Genomic DNA, 20,166 nt, shown 5'->3' with positions numbered 1-20,166 from the left:
TTCAGGCAATTGGAGCTATTGACTATGCAGTTCAAAATAAAAAACCATTGGCCATAGTCGCAATAGATGCCGCAAAAGCCTTTGACCAAGTAAACTGGAAATATTTATGGTCAACGATGAAGAAATTTGGCTTTCCTGAAATTTATATCAAAAGTGTGGTGTCTTTATATAGAGGTCCCAGGGCCAAGATTCTGGTTAACGGAGGATTGTCAGAATGGTTCAGTGTTGGCAGAGGAACAAGGCAAGGATGCCCCTTGTCTCCACTGCTGTTTGATGTCTACATTGAACCTTTTGTCTGTTCTTTAAGGCATGATTCTATTATTTCTTCGTTTAAAATTGGGGAATTATCAATTAGGACAGCACTATATGCAGACGATCTTCTGATGTATACCTCAAACCCCCTTGTAGCAATTCCTAGGCTATTTATGCTCGCGGAGAGTTTTGGCTCGGTCTCAGGTTATACTATTAACAAGGAGAAAACCGAGGTAATGTGTTGGAATAACTTACTCCCCATTCCAGAAGCTAAATGTAAGATGAGATATTTAGGTATTTATTTAACCCAGAATATAGATGACACTCCGAAGGTTAGCTGGGAAACAGTGATAAAGGAGATTAAAAAACTGCTGTCTAGGTGGAACACTCTGCCTTTAAACATCTATGGCAGAGTGAATCTTGTCAAAATGATCATTCTTCCCAAGGTTACGTTTTTGTTTAATTCTATTCCCTTAGTTTTCAGTAGAAAAGATATTCTTAATTTGCAAGGTAGAATAGGGTCGTTTATTTGGGCAACAAAATCTCCAAGGATAGCTTGGAAGAAGCTAAGGAGAGGATTAAAATTAGGTGGTTTAGCTCTCCCCGACTTATTATTTTACTGTTATGCTTTCCAGCTTAAAAACTTTAGGATACTAGCTAATAAATTGGATTTTACTTCAAATAGTTTACTATTCCAGGCTATGCTGCAGGATCTCCCGTTTGGTACTGATTATTTTCTGTTTAAATTTGGTGAAAATTTTTTTTTCAAAAAAGTCAGGCTGAAAGTTCTAAAGGCTGCTTTATACTATTGGTCGCAGATGTGTAGGTTGCTGTGTATTCAATATTACCACCAATACTCCCCAATTTGGGACTCACCAGGCACCCCGGAATGTTTAATGGACCAATTGGCTCTCCCCTTAAAAAGAGCAGGTCTCCTGAAATGGGGGGACTTATGTGATGAATCGAAAGCTTTAAAGTTGGAATTTCTAGAGGGCATAACTGGAGGGACGTTAACGAGGTTTAAGTTTTATCAACTATCGGCCTGGTGGGGAAGTCAAAATTGGGACATAAATGATGAGGAACCGTTCCTAGAACTATTTAGTAAGCCTAGAGAAATGAAAAGGGAAACGGCACAATGGTATAATATATTATTGAATAATAAAGACAATTTGGAAATAGAGATTGCAAAAATATGGGACCCCTCTACAGTTCAGATAGCCGAGGATGTGGAGAAATTATGGATTGATTCTTTTTCATTATCCCAAAAGATAATCAAACCTTCTAATCTAAGAAGAAATCACTTATACACATTGCACAGAGTATATTGGACCCCAGCGAAACTCTCTAGGATCTCTGGGGCGCAATATTTTTGCCCTAGGTGTAATCTAATGAGCGCAAATGACATTCATATGTTTCTTGAATGTCCTAACATAGCTAATTTTTGGGAACAATTGTGTACATTCTTAGAAGAGGTACTGTCGGTCCCAATTCAATGTACACCCAGATTGGTTTTCTTCGGCCTATTGCCTGATTATGTGTTTAACAGTAATTTGTCACAGTTTATTTTCTATGTAATGACCATTGCTAGAAGAGAGATCTGCAAAGCATGGAAGTCTGTATCCCCCCCGAAATTTGCAGAGTGTCTTAAATACATCGTCGCGGTGAGTAAATTTGATATTTTATGTGGGGGTGATAAAGCTGTCAGGTTGTGGTCAGCAATGAATGCCTGGATCGAAAAGTAACAATAGTCCAATGATTATGCCAGAGGTAAGTGGTCCTGTCCTTCCTTAGCAGCAAGTACCAATCCGAAAGGAAGTTGGACGGGTAACGACCATTCCTCTGGGCAATCTTCTACAGCTATCCACAAACACGAGGGCTGGAAAGGACAGTTTGTGACAGTGGCTTGAAGAGCGCCTACTATAGAGCAGTCATTAACTGGTGGCATATATGAGGACAAAAAAAAAGAAGAAAAAAAAAAAAAAAAAGGAACAGAGTGACGCCACATTATGCAAAAAAGAAAGAGAGAACTCTGGGTAGTTCTCAAGTTTAGGTGGAAAGCAGCTCCTGTTAGAGCACTATCAACACCAGCAACACTCTAGATCTGCTCACCTCAAATGTCTGTTTTACTATCAAAGTTTTTAAGCATAGGATTAGTACAGTGCCATCTACGCCGAGATAGAAAAGGACAGGAGTCTTTTGCCATTTCTACAGCAAAGTCTTTAAGCATAGAACTAGCAAAGTGCTGTCCTTGGCGAGCTGTAGAATGACAAAAGCCATTTATCACCCCAGGCACAGTATTACACCTTTGAATTGGTAAAATACCAACTAAAGCCAACCGGAAATGAGTAAAAGTAACCCCTGACACAGTGTTTCGCTCTGATTAGAGCTCTTCAGAAAGGTATAGCTTTGTCCAGACACAAGGGAGCACCCAGTATAAGTCAAAACAAAACCCTTTCAGAAATAGAGTGACACATAAATTATGCAAAAAAGAAAGAGAGAACTCTGGGTAGTTGTCAAGTTTAGGTGGAAAGCAGCTCCTGTTAAAGCACTATCAACACCAGCGACACTCTAGATCTGCTCACCTCAAATGTCTGTTTTTCTATCAAAGTCTTTAAGCATAGGATTAGCACAGTGCCATCCACGCTGAGATAGAAAAGGACAACGTCTTTTGCCATTTCTACAGCAAAGTCTTTAAGCATAGAACTAGCACAGTGCTGTCCTTGCTGAGCTGTACAATGACAAAAGCAAATCATCACTCCAGGCACAGTATTACAGCTTTGAATTGGTAAAATACCAACTTAAGCCAACCTGAAACGAGTAAAAGCAACCCCTGACACAGTGTTTCACTCTAATTAGAGCTCTTCAGAGGGGTATAGCTTTGTCCAGACACAAGGGAGCACCCAGTATAAGTCAAAATACATACATATATAAACATATATATAATCTGCATATCTATATAAATACAAATATAAATGCATACATACATATACGTATATGCATACATATCCATGTTATGTACATGAAAGTTTGAAAAACACTAATAAAAGCAAAGATAAAAAGCCACCTAATTACAAACAGAATTGCTTTAACTTAAACGAGGGCGAGACCTATTGCATTTTCAATGCTTATTTACTTTGGTTCCATCAAGAACTTAGCGCAGGGCCGGACTGAGAACGAAAACCGGCCCTGGCAAAGTGCTCGACCGGCCCCCTGGGGGTGCGACCGAGCTCTGTGCGGAGCCGGTTTTCGGCCGATTATGTTACAGGGCCGATTTTGCAGCTATGCTGCAAAAACGGCCCTGTAACAAAAACGGCCCCCAGGGCCCAAAACCGGCCCCCACCCTTGCGGCGCACCGGGGGATTGCCCGGTGCACACAACGGCCAGTCCGGGCCTGACTTAGCGCCATGAAACCTAAGGGTGCACATGCGCTTTATAAGTGCCTACTAACATAACATAACATAACAGGAAGGCATTCAGATGTGTCACACATTTGCTATAAATACTGAATGTTAGCACTCTAGTTGCTCATTAGATCACTGTAGTAAAGCTACTGCTCACCAGGGAAGTCTGCTGCTGGTATTCAAAGTGCATGTTTCAGTCTGCGTGTCAGAATTTTTTAATGAAATAGAAGAGGATTTGAGAAGTCAAAATGTGCCCTAATTTTTCTTTCTGCAGGACTAATCATAATTTCTATGGCAAAATGAACCACCTCATTTTGTTCCTTTGCAAAAATGTTTTAAGTGTTACCACTTCATTCCATTCAAGATGGCTTCAGGTGTGCCATACTTTTGTCATAAGTAAGACTGTTAGCACTTTAGATGTTCTTTAGAACACTCGGGGACATGCTGTCATTGGGCTATACTTGGGCTACATCTGGGTGATATTTGTGCTACATTTGGGCTCTTTTGTCTCTGGTGGCCATCTTGGGAGATTTATTTGTTATGAAGTTTCCTAATTTCCTCATTTACTACAGTCTCCTCAGTAGGAAATACTAAGTTTTTTACTTTGATTCCATCAATAAGGCATTCAGATGTGTCACACATTTGCCATAAATCAGAATGTTAGCACTCTATTTGCTTATTAGATCATTGTAGTAAAGCTACTGCTCACCAGGGAAGTCTGCTGCTGGTATTGAAAATGCATGTTTCAGTCTGCATGTCAGAATTTTTTTAATGAAATAGACGAGGATTTGAGAAGTCACTAAACATGTGCCCTAATTTTTCTTTCTGCAGCACTAATCATACTTTCTATGGCAAAATTAACCCCCTCATTTTGTTTCTTTTTAAATTAAATGTTTTAAGAGTTACCACTTTATTCCAATCAAGATGGCTTCAGGTGTGCCATACCTTTGTCATAAGTAGGACTGTTAGCGCTCTAGTTGTTCTTTAGAACATTATGGGAAGCTGCAGTAGAACACAAAGGAATCAACTGACAGTCTCTGCCCTTGTTGGATGTACATGTTTTACTGAGAATGTCAGACTTCATTCTCACATGACTGAGAAAGATAATGTGAATTTACAAAAAATATGCTCTCAGTTTAGCATATAGATCACCTTCCAAACCTCTGTGGGAAAAGCATGAGAAAATAGTTTTCTCTCAAACATGATTAATGTTATCCCAGCAGAAGGCTTTTTTACATGGTAAAATGACCTTAGAACACACCACAATTCCTAAAATCAGTATGGTGCCATCAACAAATGATTTATATTGTAACTAAATTCTTAAAACCTTCTATTTACTGTAATGCTTTTTAATGAGTTGCTATCATGTATATTGGTCCCAACATGGCTGCCAACACTTCTTGGATGAAGTCCTGACAGCCAATCGGATCTCACAATGAGATGTGTGGTTAGGCTCCTATATATATGTATATATATATATATATATATATATATATATGTATTTTTTCCCTATAATATCTAAAAAACTACCGAACAGATTTACACCATTTAACAAAAAGGCACGCCTCTGAACCAAGGTATACCTTTCTGCCTAATGTGGTGTAATTCCGTTCAGCAGTTCGGGCTGTAGCTGCGATTAAGGGTCCCTATGGAACATTGCATGGGGAAAACACGTTTTCGGACCCCCATTTTCTCGGCCCCCACTTGACAAATCACCCCAAGACTTTCCAGATAGGAGCGGACTGGAGCAGGCCATAAGTTTTGAAAATTTCGCGAAGATTTGTCAACTGGCGCCAAAGTTATTCCAAATAGAATGTTGCGGATTTCCTAAGGATAATAGGTCCTAACTATAACTGCCTACTGACAACCTCCAGTAGGTAATATATATATATATATATTTTTTTTTATATATATATATATATGTGTGTGTGTGTGTGTTTAGTTAGGCTCAGGTGCCACTCCTACAAAACCAGAGAAATTCAACCGTTCTGTCCCACAATGCATTGCGTATGACCTCACATATTACATCACTCATGACATGGTCAGTGATATCACTCATGACATCTCAAATTACATCACTCATGACATCATCCAGTGACTGTGTTTTTTAAAAGTTTGAGTGTTGAATTATATGCTAAAGTGTGTTGGTGAATCCGTGGGTGTATGAGTGCCTGATTGGATGATTCAGTGGGTACGTGACTAACTGTATAAATGAGTGATTAGGTGTTTCAGTGAATGTATGGGTGAGTGACTGGTTGTGTGAATGTCTGTATCTGTCTATCAGTTGGTGTGTAAGTGGCTGTATGGGTGTGTTAGTGGGTACGTGAGTTTCTGTATGGGTGAGTGATTTGGTGTCTGAGTACCTCTATGGATGCCTGAGTGTTTGTGTGGGTGGATGAGTCAGTGGCTGTATGGGTTAGTGAGTGTGTGTGTGTGGTGCTGTATGGGTGAGTGGGTGCATGTGTCAGTGGTATATGGATAACTGGGTATGTGAAAGGCAGTATAGGTGAATGATAGGGTATATGAATGACTTTATGAGTGAATGTGAGATTGGCTGTATGGGTGAGTGTATGCTTGTGTCAATGACTGTATAGGCGAGTGAGTACGCATTAGTATTCCCTAAGAGTAAATGAGTGAGTGTGTGGGTGTAAATGTATGAGTGAGTAAGTGGCTGTGTGATTGACTGGGTGAGTTAGTAGATATATTAGTACCTCTATGGGTGACTGACTCAGTGTGTGAGTGGCTGTATTGGTGTATGAATAGATATGTCAGTGGCTGTATTAGTGAGTGAGTGGGTGTATAAGTGGCTGTATGGTTGAGTGAGCGCATGTGTGTGTTGATCTATAAACCAGTGAGTGGATGTGTAAGTACTGGTATGTGTGTGTGAATGGGTTTGAGAATGGTAGTGTGGTAGTTGGAGTGGGTGTATGAAAGGTTATATTGGGGTGTGAGTCGGAGCATTAGAGATTCTGAGGATGATGTCATCAGTGTTGTCATTTGAGATGTCATCAGTGATTTCACTGACCATGTCATGAGTGATGTAATATGTGAGGTCATAAGCAGTGCATTGCGGGGGTGCAAGTTATAGTTATCTCACTAACTATAAAGGCTGAATTGTACATGTCACGCCTGAGCTTAACTACAAGGACTCTGTAACCTTTGGTTTTTTCAGTGAATTTTGTCTGTTTTTTAAATACTTATTCTTAACTATAAGATTCATTTAGCCGTTTCTTTTTCTCAATTAATTTCTATGTTTTTTTAACTAGCAGTCGTGTTTGCAGAGTGGTGGAGAAAGGGGGCTGGGCCTCTGACCATCTCTCAGGAATCCCGCTGGGTAGGACTTACAGGAGGTACCAGGAGGGCTTCTTGGCCCCCTACGGTCCCTCAGGAGTAAATTGGACTTCATCTCCCAACCAGTAGTGCACCTTGAGCCACGTTTGCAGAGTGGTGGAGAAAGGGGGCATGGCCTCAGAATACCTCTTCGCAATCCCACTGTGTCCTTGGGAGCCAACTATCCCTCCTGTTACCTCCAGTAAGTCCCACACAGCAGGATTGCTAAGACCTGATAGGAGGCCACGCTTCCTTTCTCTACTACTCTGAAAACGCTTCTTCTGGTGCACTACTAGTAGGGAGATGAAGTCCCCTTGGCTACTGAGAGTTCTTGGGGGCCAACTAGTCCTTTTGTTACCTCCAGTAAGACCCTCACAGCTGGAATGCTGAGAGCTCGCCAAAGGTCACGCCCCCTTTCTCCACCACCCTGCAAACATGCCTCCTGGCACAATGCTGCTTGGGGGATGAAGTTCACTTTTTCCTGAGGCCCTCAGGAGGCAAGGCCCCACCAGCAGTGCGCCGAGAAGCCCGATGGCAGAGTGGTGGAGAAAGGAGACGTGGCCATCTTTCAGCAATCCCACTGCGGCCAAGGAGACTTCATCTCCCAACCAGCAGCGTACCTGAAGGCGGATTTGTAAAGTGGCGGAGAAAGGAGGCGGGGCTTCCGGTGAGTTGCCAGCATTTTCCCCCCCTATTTTTTATGAAGGGGGCCTCATGGCCCTGGGTTGTTTTGGGTCCCAGGTACCCCATCCCCCCTGGCCTGCCCCTTTTTTTAATACTTTAAAAAAATTCATAAAGGGAGGGGGTATGGCCCCCCTCCCAGGCCGATTTCGGCCGCGCGGCCCACCTCATTGGGCCAACTTCGTCCCACGTCCCCGCAGCATCTCCATTGGGAACCACGGGAAGCCTGAAGGCCTCAGCAGTCCCTTCCGGCTCCCCACCTCCTGCAGGAGGCAGCATTGCTTTGAGACCCAGGGAGCTGCTAAAATGCAGCTCCCTGGATCCCAAAGCAATGACTGTTTATCTGCATGATTCACAGCTGGCAGGGAATCAGATACTGCTCTGCTTTCAACAGGCGAGAGCATTGTTGCTTTCGCTTGCTGAAAGCAAAGCAGGTTTGCTATGGCTTGGCATTTTGAGTATTCATTGCCCCGGGGAAGTGGCGGTCTCCTGGGCTAGTACCGGGGATGTGACGGTCCCCGGGGCTTTGCATAAGCCCAAGATGGGGCCTCCTTCTTCATGCCCCTGGAATTTGGCCTACCAGGGACCTGAAAAAAAGGATTGTGGGAGCCCACATATCTTTTATGTTTTTTATTTTGCTGCGGATCCGCGGATCCACCTGTGAGTCTGCAACAAGATTTAAGAAAAATGCTTTTAAAATGCAGCGGGGTCTCTGTGGGACCTCCACCTCACCACAAACCCCTCCCCCCCCCCCACCATATCGGAGTATTCCTAATCTGCCCCCTTTTCTTTCTTTTCTGGGACTCGGCTTCAAGCCGAGTGCCAAGATGGCTGCCAACACTTCCTGGTTGAAGAGTTGGCAGCCAATCAGATTTTAGTAGGATCCATAAGTCCACTACAAGGACCCAGGTATCTATATTTTTCAACTTTAATTTCTCAGAAACTACTGAATGGGTTTACACCAAATCACAAAAAGCACACTTTCTGGACCAAAATCTAGCTTTCTGCCAAATTTGGTGTAATTCCGTTCAGCTGTTCGGCCTGTAGTCGTGTTCAAAAAATGAAAAATCCCCCTAGACTTAAAATGGGGAACATTTTTTCTCAACTTGCTTGACTAATCACCCATAAACTTTCAACACAACAGCGGAACCAAAAAGTGAAAGTATTGTGAAATTTTCTTGGAGATTCGTCAGACGGGGCCAGAATTATCGGCAAAACAAAAAATGCTTTTCCTGCGGAATCTTTGGTCCTAACTATAACTACATATTGGCGACTGCCAGTAGGAAATTTATATCAAAACCTTTGTCCCCGCCAATAAGGAATCACCAGGAGAACTCCTAAATGCGTTTTAGTCGTAGCCTTGTACCTTGAACATGGCTATGGCTGAAACAAATTGGTGAGGCAGCACTGCTTGAATAAATAATACAAGCAATCAGGAGTTGTCCTGGTGTTTCATTATTGGCGGGAATAAAGGTGTTGACATCTTGGGCCTCCGGACGCCGACCAGGACCGCCGCATCACGTTGCCCAGGTCCCCAGACTTCTGTGTGATAATTAAAACTTTAGTTGGAACCATGTCTGATTGGCGGGGGTTGAACTACCCTTCATTGTGTATTGACAGAAGGCAGATGTGGTGTTTGTAAAAAACTGTTAGCTCTGGATTGTATGTGAGGACTTGATTGTGTGTGTGTGTTTTGCTCTGTATTTTTACTTCCTTTTAGGCTCTGGGAGGTGACCCAAGCAGAAGAATGAAAATCAGAGACTGCAAAGGTCGAGAGACAGGATAGAAGTTTATTTTAAATGAGTGTAGACCACAGGTGAGGTTTTTAAAAGATGCAAGCACATCTACGACACTGTGATATGTGAACATTGCGCGTTTGTGAAGTGCGTGCTGATAATAACACTAAAGTACTGCGGCCGCACATGCATGCAAATTTAATTACAAATAATTTACTTAAATAGAATGGAGAGTGAGTAAAAAGAAAAAAGCTGACGGGATATGCAGTATGCCTTTGTTAAATCCAGGTCTACCATGATGTTTTCAGTTGCTGTATTTGTGTTGGCAGGTGGGCAGAAGCAGCAACTGTTTAAGTTAAACGCTGTATTTGTGTGGGAGGGCGAAAGCAACAACGGGCGCAGAGTCACCATTTTAAAATAAAGTTACCACACTCTGCTCCGTAGTTCAGCCGCTGCTCACCTCTCACAAGTTTCTGCATAGCTCGGACAAGCCTATAATTTTGTTTTCTGGAGAGCGTGGAATGCGGGCATTGAACTCTATGATAAGGGAACATCACACGTGAAGGGAGGCTTCACACTTAAATATAATGAAGAAAATGCCTTTAGTAAATACAGGTGTAGATTGATGTTTGTACTGGTGCATTTGTGTTGAAGGGTGGGTGGAAGCAATGATGGACGCAAACAAACCATTAAAAAAAGTCACCAGCTCCGTAGTGGAGCTCACCTACCACAAACATTTGATGCTTGCCTCTCATCTCACAAGTTTGATAAGGAGAGGAGTTTGTTTTCTGGAGAGCATGAAATGCGGGCAGTCCTCACACAAACAAATATAATTAAAAAGAAATACAAATGTCGCGGAAACAGCGACATTTGATGTAAAACACATGAAAGCAGGCGCCCTGCTCAAACAAATTGTGGTGGCCATCTGCATAAAAGTTAATTAAAAAAAACATGAATGTACTAAATTAAAGATACAGTCCCGAAACCAAACACATAAAGGCCTACAGTGTAAGTAAACTGTGGTTGGCCGGTGCTCTTTGCCAGAAAATGGAAGTGATGCATCGAAGCACCAACCAATAAGAAGCAGGACAGAAAAGCAACACAGAAGTGAACCAATGGCAAGCAGCAGGCAGGATTACCCCCCTGAATACTGATTACAGCAGGTCTTGCAGACAGTGCATGCTCGCTGATGCTTAATCTGAAAAATGACGTGGTCTCTCTCCATCCACCCTCAGAGGAGCACAGAAGGCAGCATTGTGGTAGGAGGTGACAGGTTCTGTTAATGCACTGGGGAGGCGAATACATGTTAAATGCTGCAGGATGTGGCTTGTAGCATGATGTACTTACTATTTAAAGAGTTAGGTTGTGACAGAATCAGTGTGTGTTAGACCTGGCATCATTGGCATGAGTCTCTCCTCCATTTTTTCTGTTTGCCTCCTCTGTTTACGATGTTTTTTCTGGTATATGCTTTGGGCACTGTGCCACTGCTGATCAGTGCCACAGTGCAAGTGCTCCCTATGTGAAATTGCTGTATTGATTGACTTCCATGTTTGGCTTATTTGGTTTACTGTCAGTCCCTAGTAGAGTGCACCAGGAGTGCCAGGGCTTGTAAATACAAATGCTGCTAGTGGGCTTGCAGCACATGTTGTGCCACCCACAAGAGCGGCCTAGTAAAAGTATGTCTGAAGGTCTGCCATTGCCAGGCCACGTGCAGTCTGACTGTCACGAGGACTGCGCAAGTACACCTACTTGCCAGTCCCTAAACCTTCCCTTAACTTCATGTTAGTCACCCCTATGGTAGGCCCACGGGCAGGGTGCATTGTAAGCATAAGGTAGGACAAGCCTGACAAGGTTGGCATGTCCTAATAGTGAATTACAGCCATATTCGTTTTTTACTATTGTAAGGTAGCCTGCTCTCCATCAGTTAGAATGGGCTGCCAGGATTATTAATGCTATAATCCTAGCGGGCTCGGGGAGCATGGTGCAATGTCGAGTTTGGTATCCCTGAACTCAGGGTTTAATAACGCATCCGTTTGTGTGGATGGTTTTTGGACTCTGTGTTTGAAAATAGCACTTTTAGAAAGTAGCTATTTTCTTGTCTAACTGTCTACCGGTCTCTGCTGGTTCTGGTGTGCGTGTGACAGGAGCTGGGTGGCTCCCGAGAGTCTGAATGAGTCAGTGTGGGATGAGTGGGGCATTTGCATTGAGAGTAGGGGAAGAGTAGCTCTTGATAGCCTGCCCTGCCTGATACAATGTTGGCTCCGCCCCCCTGCCAGGCGACTGATGACTCTGTGCTTGCCTGGGACTTTCCTGGCCCGCCTCCTGCCGGGCAGCTGATGGCCCTGCCCCTGCCAGTGACAATGCTGGCTCCACTCCTGCTGAGCGGCTGAGGACTCTGCCCTGCCCAGTGAATAGGCCAGGTGCTTCGGCCTGGCAACACCCACAACAAACCCCAGATGGGGGGAAATTCCCCTGCATGGACAAAGGGATCAAAGCCAAAAAGGGGTATAAGAGAAGGACCCCTGAACCAAGAATTTAGATCACTTCTGACAAGGAAACCTGAACCAAGGACAAGAAGCCTGCTGATCTAAGGACTGCCTACCCCTTCTGCCAGAGTGCTGTTTGTTGGGGGAATCCTGCATTGCTTCTTTATTTTTGCCAAGGAACCAGGAGAGAGGAACTGTGTGTGTACTCTCACTCTTTGCTGAGAAAATCTCCAAGGGCTGGAAGAGTGCCAGTCTCCTGTTGAAGTCACAGGGCTAAAGGACTTCATCTGCTTAAAGTGCTATTTGCTGGAGTTTGTGAACCCAGCACCTCTGAAAGAATCCAGCAATCTCGACGCCGACGGACGCCGCCGAATCCAGCTCGACATCGTGAGTAACGGCTCCAGTGTCCCGCTTCCTCGACGCCGGCCGCCGGGCCCGATCAACGCCAGCAGCAACGCCAGTGAGTAGTGAGTTCGGCTCCAGCTCCAAGTGACCCCGTGTCTGCACCGCTGCTGATCGCATCGACTTCGAGCCCTCTCGACGCCGTGAGCGCTGCTCACTCTTGCAACATCGACATCGACGACGTCGTATCCTGCTTCATTCCGTGAGCGCTGCTCCCGCCTGACTTCGGTCGACGCCGCTGCAGATCGCCCCGACTCCGAGGCCCGATCGACGCCGAAGACGCGACGCCGGACATCTCGACGCCGCTGATCATCGAGTGCTTCACTTTTCCAAGGTACTGTGTTGTTGGGGTCTGTGCGACTCCGGGCTCGACGTAGCGCTCCTCGCGGTCGACGCCGAACCTTTGGATTAACTTTGCCTCGACGTCGTGTGACTCCCGTGTGGGTTACATTGTTGCCAAGAACTGTGTCTTAGAGAAGAAGAGTTGCTTTTGATACTAAAGACTTTTGTGCTAAGAAGAAACCGTGCTTGAACTATTATTTTTCCTTCCAAGAGTATTTATTGAGACTGTGGTATATTTTTGTCGTTATTTGGTCTTGTGCTAAGCCTTATATAAAAATACTTATTTTTATAATACTACTGTGTCGTGTCCATTTGTAGTGTATTCACTTTATTACTGTATGTGGTCATAAATGCTTAACGCACTGCCTCTGAGATAAGCCTGTCTGCTTTGCCAAGCTACCAAGGGGGTGAGCAGGGGTTATCTAAGTGTGTGATCTCCTTGCCCTGACTGGAAAAGGTGTGTCCCTATTTGTCAGAAGTGTATACCTCTGCCAACTAGAGACAGCCGCTTCTAACAGTGTGAAATAGAAGTGGAAGTGTTATTAACTTAGCTTAATAACCGGAGCACTACTTATTTGATTGAAACATTATGGTATTACAAGAACCCTGAATGCTGTGAGTCTTACCGTTCACTCTCTTTAATAAAGACATATACAAAAATACTAGCCAAACTTATAGCCACACATTTGCAGCCACTCATGACCAATATTATACTCCAAGATCAATCAGGATTTATACCAAATCGCTCTAAGGCACACAACTTACGCACCCTCTTCGCACTTTCCCACCAGCTTAAACCAGAACTCAAGGCAGCAGCGGTCTTGTTAGATGCCGCCAAGGCATTTGATTCGGTATAATGGACCTATTTATTTACAGTACTGCAAAAAATGGGCTTACCCCCAATCCTGTTGCAATGGATTAATATCCTATACACAAAACCTACCGCACGGGTCAAAATAAATCAATATGTTTCCGATGAGAAACAAAGTACACGGGGTACTAGGCAGGTGTGCCCCATGTCACCCCTCCTTTTTGCTATTGCTCTTGAACCGCTGGCATGCAAAATTAGGCAGCATCAACAACATACAGCATTGCGCTTTTTGCAACAACCTATAAATATCTCCCTATATGCTGATGATATGTTGCTTTATGTCCGGGAACCGCAAGATAACTTATCTCCCTTATTACGGGAATAAGTTAAATTTGGTAGGCAATCAGGACTCCACATAAACTGGAGTAAATCCACCATCATCCCCTGACGGAAATCACAGTACCGCAGCAAGTAGACTTTCCACTGGAGTGGCAATCAGACCCTGTCCGATACCTAGGCATCTGGAATCACAGAGATCCAGAGGTGCTCATACGAACTAACTATGACACTGCCATCAGTAAGCTGGAAGACAAAGTAGACAGGTGGATACACCTCCCGCTGTCCATAGCAGACAGAATAGCTGTAGTAAAAATGGTCATACTACCACAATTTCTATACTTATTTAATAATATTCCAATAACTCCACCAAAAGCAGTATTCCAAAGATTGACATCCTGCGTAACTCGTCTTATCTGGGCTGGCAAGCAGGCCCGCATAGAACTGCGTGTGCTGACACTCCCATACTCTGCAGGCGGTTTTAAAGTCCCTGACTTTCTGCTCTTTTATCTTTGTGCTCAGGCGCAATATGCGCATTTTTGGTATCATCCAATTAAATACCTCCCACATATGGCTGTCGAGGATGGAGACGCCCACCCAATACCGCTTCAATATATTTTGCCACACCCTCGAGCACATGTATCGAACCAAGAAATAAATACCATCCATATGACAAATCTGGCATGGCAGAGGATGGGAAATTGGTGCACAAACTCCCGTTATATGCGCCAGCGTTACCCTTGCCACAACATCCAGCTATATCAGTAACTCAGGAACCGGTGGGCATAACACTATTGCAACAGGTTGGAATAGACAAGATGGGAGATTTATATAAAGACAGCATATTTATAGAAATTGACAACCTTCACTATATTAGCAACCAAACGCTCCTTTTTAAATTCACCTATCACAGGTTGTGTGGTGCAATCAAAGATCTCTATCCCACATTTCCAGCAGAGCCACCGGCTCTTCAAGCATTACAAGCTCATCACTAATCCACACAATGTTCACTTAGTGACAAAGCTATATGTCCTATTACAAACAGGCATAGCAGAAAACACATACGCAGCACGTAATAGATGATCGTTAGTTTCAGACACACCTATTCTTGAAGAGGAGTGGTCTAAGTGTTGTGCCCTGACTGACCTACGTACATCAAATGGTAATTTACAAATTATTTATTATAAATATTTGCACCAAACATATCATACACAAGTTAAATTAAAAAAATGCCGTCTCCATGCGGATGGATGCGTGTTGCACACGTTGCAGTGCTGATGAGGCAGATTTTATACACCTAGCATGGCATTGTCCATATGTTAGTGAATATTGGGAATCTGTAACAGCAACGTTAAGTGCTATGTTGGGCATCAAAATTGACTGCACGATCCGTCTATGTCTACTAGGTCTGGTGTCCAATCTGAGGTCCAATAATCGTAAACTATGTGTGATTGCGTTATTATTGGCTAAATGAATGCTGTCTATGTACTGGAATGGCAAGAAATACCCCACATGTAAACAATGGATGCAGGATATGGTGTATTGTAAGGACACACTAAAAACCTATGAAGAAGAGGTTCCATCAGGATCCAATCCAAGAGACTATTGGCAACCGCTGATGCTCTACCTACAGTCCCATCCGATTGATTAATTCCTCCTCAATGTCTCGTGTTGTAATCTAGACTGTAACTGTGTCAAGGATGTAAGGAGTATTGTACTGTATTAATGTGTCATACCCTCAGCTTGCCAGTTGGGGTGAGTGTGTATATTAGCCTGTATGTTTATTTTGGTTATGTTTTCCTTTCCTTGTAAGTCTTTACAATGCATGTTTTTGCTTGAATATATAATAAAATGTAATTTTAAAAAAACAAACAAAAAATCATTATGGTATTGAAACAGTGTTGTCTCAGGATAATATATTTGGATGGTGTAATAGTCCACCATTCATCATTGACTAGGCACAATACAACCACATAAATGCAGTAACCAATTTATCAGATCCAGTGAAAAATGAATCGACTAGTTAATCCTGCACCTGCGTACCCTAACCTTTATTTTGTGCCCCACCCGGAGAACACCAGGATGTGGCCACAGATCATTGATGTTATCTATAAGTAAGCCTCTTCACTCGGCAATGTTGTGTAACATGCAAGAGGCTACTACTGCCTTCCACAGAACTTCTGGTAAGTACAGAAACACACCTACCCCCTACATATGATCAAGACATCTGAAGTGCGATTTAATGCAAAAGCGTATTAAATGATATCTTGTGTACTTGTCTGCCCTTTTCTAACTCTGTTGAGTTTGGACGTTGGTAGGGTGTAAGGAGATGGGGAAAGAGCATACCCAGCATCAGCTGCATCAAAGACATACACAATTTCGTAAAATATGCTTCTTTTACTAATTTACTGCATCATGTATCCAATGTAAGGGTTATGTTTGTCTACTGTGTTGAAGTAAGTAAAGTGTAAGTATGTTTGAGATACTATCCCCCAGATGCATATGGGTGCCCCTGTGATAAATATTATAACTTTCCTATGAGCCACATGTCACCTCAGCAACCAAACAACATGCAATAGGTGTCTGTTCAAAGTTGCAGTTGGAATGTGTTTCCAGGAGAGGCAGCATAAATATCAGTGAAACGGCCTCTGGCATTGCAGACAGCTTTCACATTTATTGAGAGCTAGAGGTGAATGATGTGGAAAAGGCTTCCCCGTGGTGAGGTGTCTGAAGTGCCACATGGGTGCATCAACAGTGCCTAAAACACAAGGGACATGGGAAAAGGCCTAGAATTCGATTACCACTATCCACAGGTGACTGTGGCACGGCAGTAAACTGGTACACTCTTCTGTTGATGCATCTGAGTACCTGCTACAAGCATCAAGACTGGTTAGGTGCTAGCCTGCCTACACTGTCTGAACTGAACCTCTTGAGAGATCAAGTGGATATGAAATAGAGCGCAGTCAGTGTTTTGATATGGGCAAGGAGAGTCTGGTAGTGGGCTGTAGGTGATGCAAGCACCTTCTCTCAGTCTGTAACCATCATAAGGATCCCTTTAGGCGAGAAGTGGCATCTGGCAATTACTGTATCCCAGGCATGTTAAAGATGTTATTCATTTGCGTGTAAACACTCTTTCTCCTCAGAAAATTGGTCCTCAAAATATGGGACAAAGATTCTAAGACAATTACTTTTCCCACTCCAAAGAGTGCAACAGTAGGGAAAGTGTTGGATAGCGTAGGGGTAAAAATTATTATTCCCACTCCAGAGAGTGCAACAGTAGGGAAAACATTGGATAGCGTAGGGGTAAAAATTACTATTCCAACTCCAGAGAGTGCAACAGTAGGGAAAGCGTTGGATAGCGTAGGGGTAAAAATTACTAGTCCAACTCCAGAGAGTGCAACAGTGGGGAGAGCGTTGGATAGCATAGGGGTACAAATTACTATTCCAACTCCAGAGAGTGCAACAGTAGGGAAAGCGTTGGATAGCGTAGGGGTAAAAATTACTATTCCAACTCGAGAGAATGCAACAGTGGGGAAAGCGTTGGATAGCATAGGGGTAAAAATTACTATTCCCACTCGAGAGAATGCAACAGTAGGGAAAGTGTTGGATAGCGTAGAAGTTAAAATATAACATACTTATAAATAAATGAATATTTAAAAAAAGTAATTATTAAATAAATCTGAACTATTTACAAGTACCAATACATAATTATTAAAAACATAATTACCAATGAATAATTAAGTAACAATATACTAATAATAAATACCAATTAATAAAAATGTATTACCAATTATTAATTAATTAACAAAAATATAATTAGCAAAAACAATTAATGAAAATAAATTATTACTTAATTACATTTAAATTACTTCCCACCCTATTCCCCTATAAACCCATAACCCGCTACAGAACATAATTATCAATTAATTAAAATGAATTACCAATTAATAAAAATTAATTACCAATTAATAATTAATTAACAATAATATAATTAGCAAAAACAATTATTAAAAATAAATTATTGGGGCGTGGCTAGCAGCCGAAGATGGCGGCAGCATAAAGGAAAGGCTCCGTGGTTGAGGCGGCCTCTCCTATGATCCGACATATGATCCGCTACACTTTTTCATCCCCGCAGGAGGGAACCGGAGCTCAGGACCGGGCGGTGCAAGCGGCAGAAAGCAGCGTGAAAATCCGACGCCTGGGGGCCGAGTTCTGACGGAGCTGCGGAGTGGCCCACACGAAGCGAGCAAGCCGGGGACTGTCCTACTAGTCCTGCCCAGCAGGAAGTGAAGCGGCTCCGGGAGTCCCGCACCGGAAGTTCCCGCCAAGTGCCCGTCCAGCGGGGGGTGCGCTGAGACTCGGTGTGTGCGCCGGTCACGACGGACCCAGCCCGCGACCGGAAGTGCGGAGGCAGTGACTGGCTAACGCTTCCTTACTCCCCGAAGAACGTGCACTGTAGACCGTTGTGGAGCTTGGTGATACCTAGGTGAGCCGCCATTTTGTGGGGAGCGGAGGACACTGATACCGGGGCCCGGCCTGATTACAGAATACCGACACCACGCCCGGACTCAAGGGAGGCAGCAGCTGCGGGCGGCGGATACTACTGGCACTGATTTGCTGGCGTTCTACACCCAGGGCGAAAGGAGAACACACCTGGCCTGCTTGGTTGGGGAAAGCATCGGAAGGCTAAGGCCACCGCCCGCACTACATTGTAACCCCCCTCCGGTGGCATTGGCATCACGGGGCACGTGGCGCTTAGGGGGCAACAGGACACTCTCAACTAGGTTGGATGGGTATGAACCAACTCCACAAAACAGCAGGCGGCTGCCCCTAGTGCAATCAGGAACGCGGAGACGAGGGGCCTCACGCAATATGGATGCGTCCCACAGGTGGGCCTGACCGATCGTGTCCGGGGCACTCACTGGTCAGTGCGAGCAACGGGGGGGACGCCTAACACCCCCACCACACAGAGCTGGGCTACGGCACTAGTTGGCATTCGGTCCCTGGTCTGGAACTGACTGGCAGCATATCCCATAGGCACAGGGAACAGGAAACATCCGACGTTACTCCTCCCGCTGTCCTCGCGCGGCATAGCGGGATAGCTACACGGCACTCCAGGGCCGGTACGATGCCTCCTGCCCGACCACCGACACAGGCTGAGACGTCGGCGAACACAATCAACCGCAAAAGGGGTAGCCGCGGTCCTCCGTCGCAGGAGTGCCCGGGGACCGCGGAAAACGCCAACATGGCGGGGAAGGGCCTGAAGAGTGGCACTACGCAGACTCGAATAGACCGATATGCCTGCGACAGGCCCGCTGTGTCCCCGACGACCGGGAAGGAGACAGCTGGTAAATCCGGGGACGTACCAGGGAGCAAGAAGGCGACACTGGATGACGTGATGCAGGCCCTGGCACATCTGCAAACGACGGTGGGATCGATTTCGACCGACATTACGTTGATCAGAGCGGATTTCCACAAAATGACGGAAAAGGTCAACGCCATGGAAGTGGTAACAAAATCTCTAGTAGAGGATGTGTCTGAACTTCAATTGACGGTGGAGAAATTGGCAACAGACAATAAGGTATTGCGTGAGAAGCTCGACGAGCAGGAAGGGCGCTCCAGACGGAATAACATCCGCATCATTGGTGTGCCAGAATCGGAAGGCGTGAGAGCCATGGACTTATACGTAGAAAACTTGATCACGAATGAACTACAACCAAAAGGACTGTCCTCATTCTTTTCAGTGGAGAGGGCACACCGCGTGCCGGGTGGCCAACCGAAGCCGGGAGCGGCCCCACGGCCCATTGTTGCCCGACTATTCAACTTCAGGGATAGGGATGTCACTCTGCAAGCTGCCCGTACATCCCCTCCTGTCAAGATCCAGAACTCCACGGTGGCATTCTTCCCTGATTACACGGCTGAGGTAGCACGCAGGCGACGAACGTTTTTTGAGGTGAAGAAAGAACTCAGAGCGAGAGAGGTCCCGTATTCCATGCTCTTCCCGGACAGGTTGCGGGTAGTTGCAGAAAATAAAACTTGGTTCTTTGACAACCCAGAATCCGCGCGGGACTGGCTGGAGGGGTGGAGAACGACCGCCCGCCCTCGGCGACCTCACCGGCAACAAAAGGATCGTGACGCCGGTCGTCACCCGGAGTCCCAAGAATCGGGAGGGGGGGGAGTAGACGATGGCTCACCCTTGAGAGACGATGTGGGCGAGGAGGACACCGAAGAGCAATGACTTCCAGGTTTAATTTCTATTGGATTTACTGCGCTGCACGCCTAAGGCTCGCCACTGGACACTGGGCGATGGCCCTCCGGGGAGGAGACTGAGGGGCTGCTGACCTCGGAGAGTCCTTCACCCCGGCGCGCAAGTACACTGGTTGGGGATT

Source organism: Lissotriton helveticus, chromosome 7 (assembly GCF_964261635.1).
Source record: "Lissotriton helveticus chromosome 7, aLisHel1.1, whole genome shotgun sequence".
Lineage (NCBI taxonomy): Eukaryota > Metazoa > Chordata > Amphibia > Caudata > Salamandridae > Lissotriton > Lissotriton helveticus.
The sequence above is the reverse complement of the archived record's forward strand: the minus strand, read 5'-3'. Positions refer to the sequence as shown.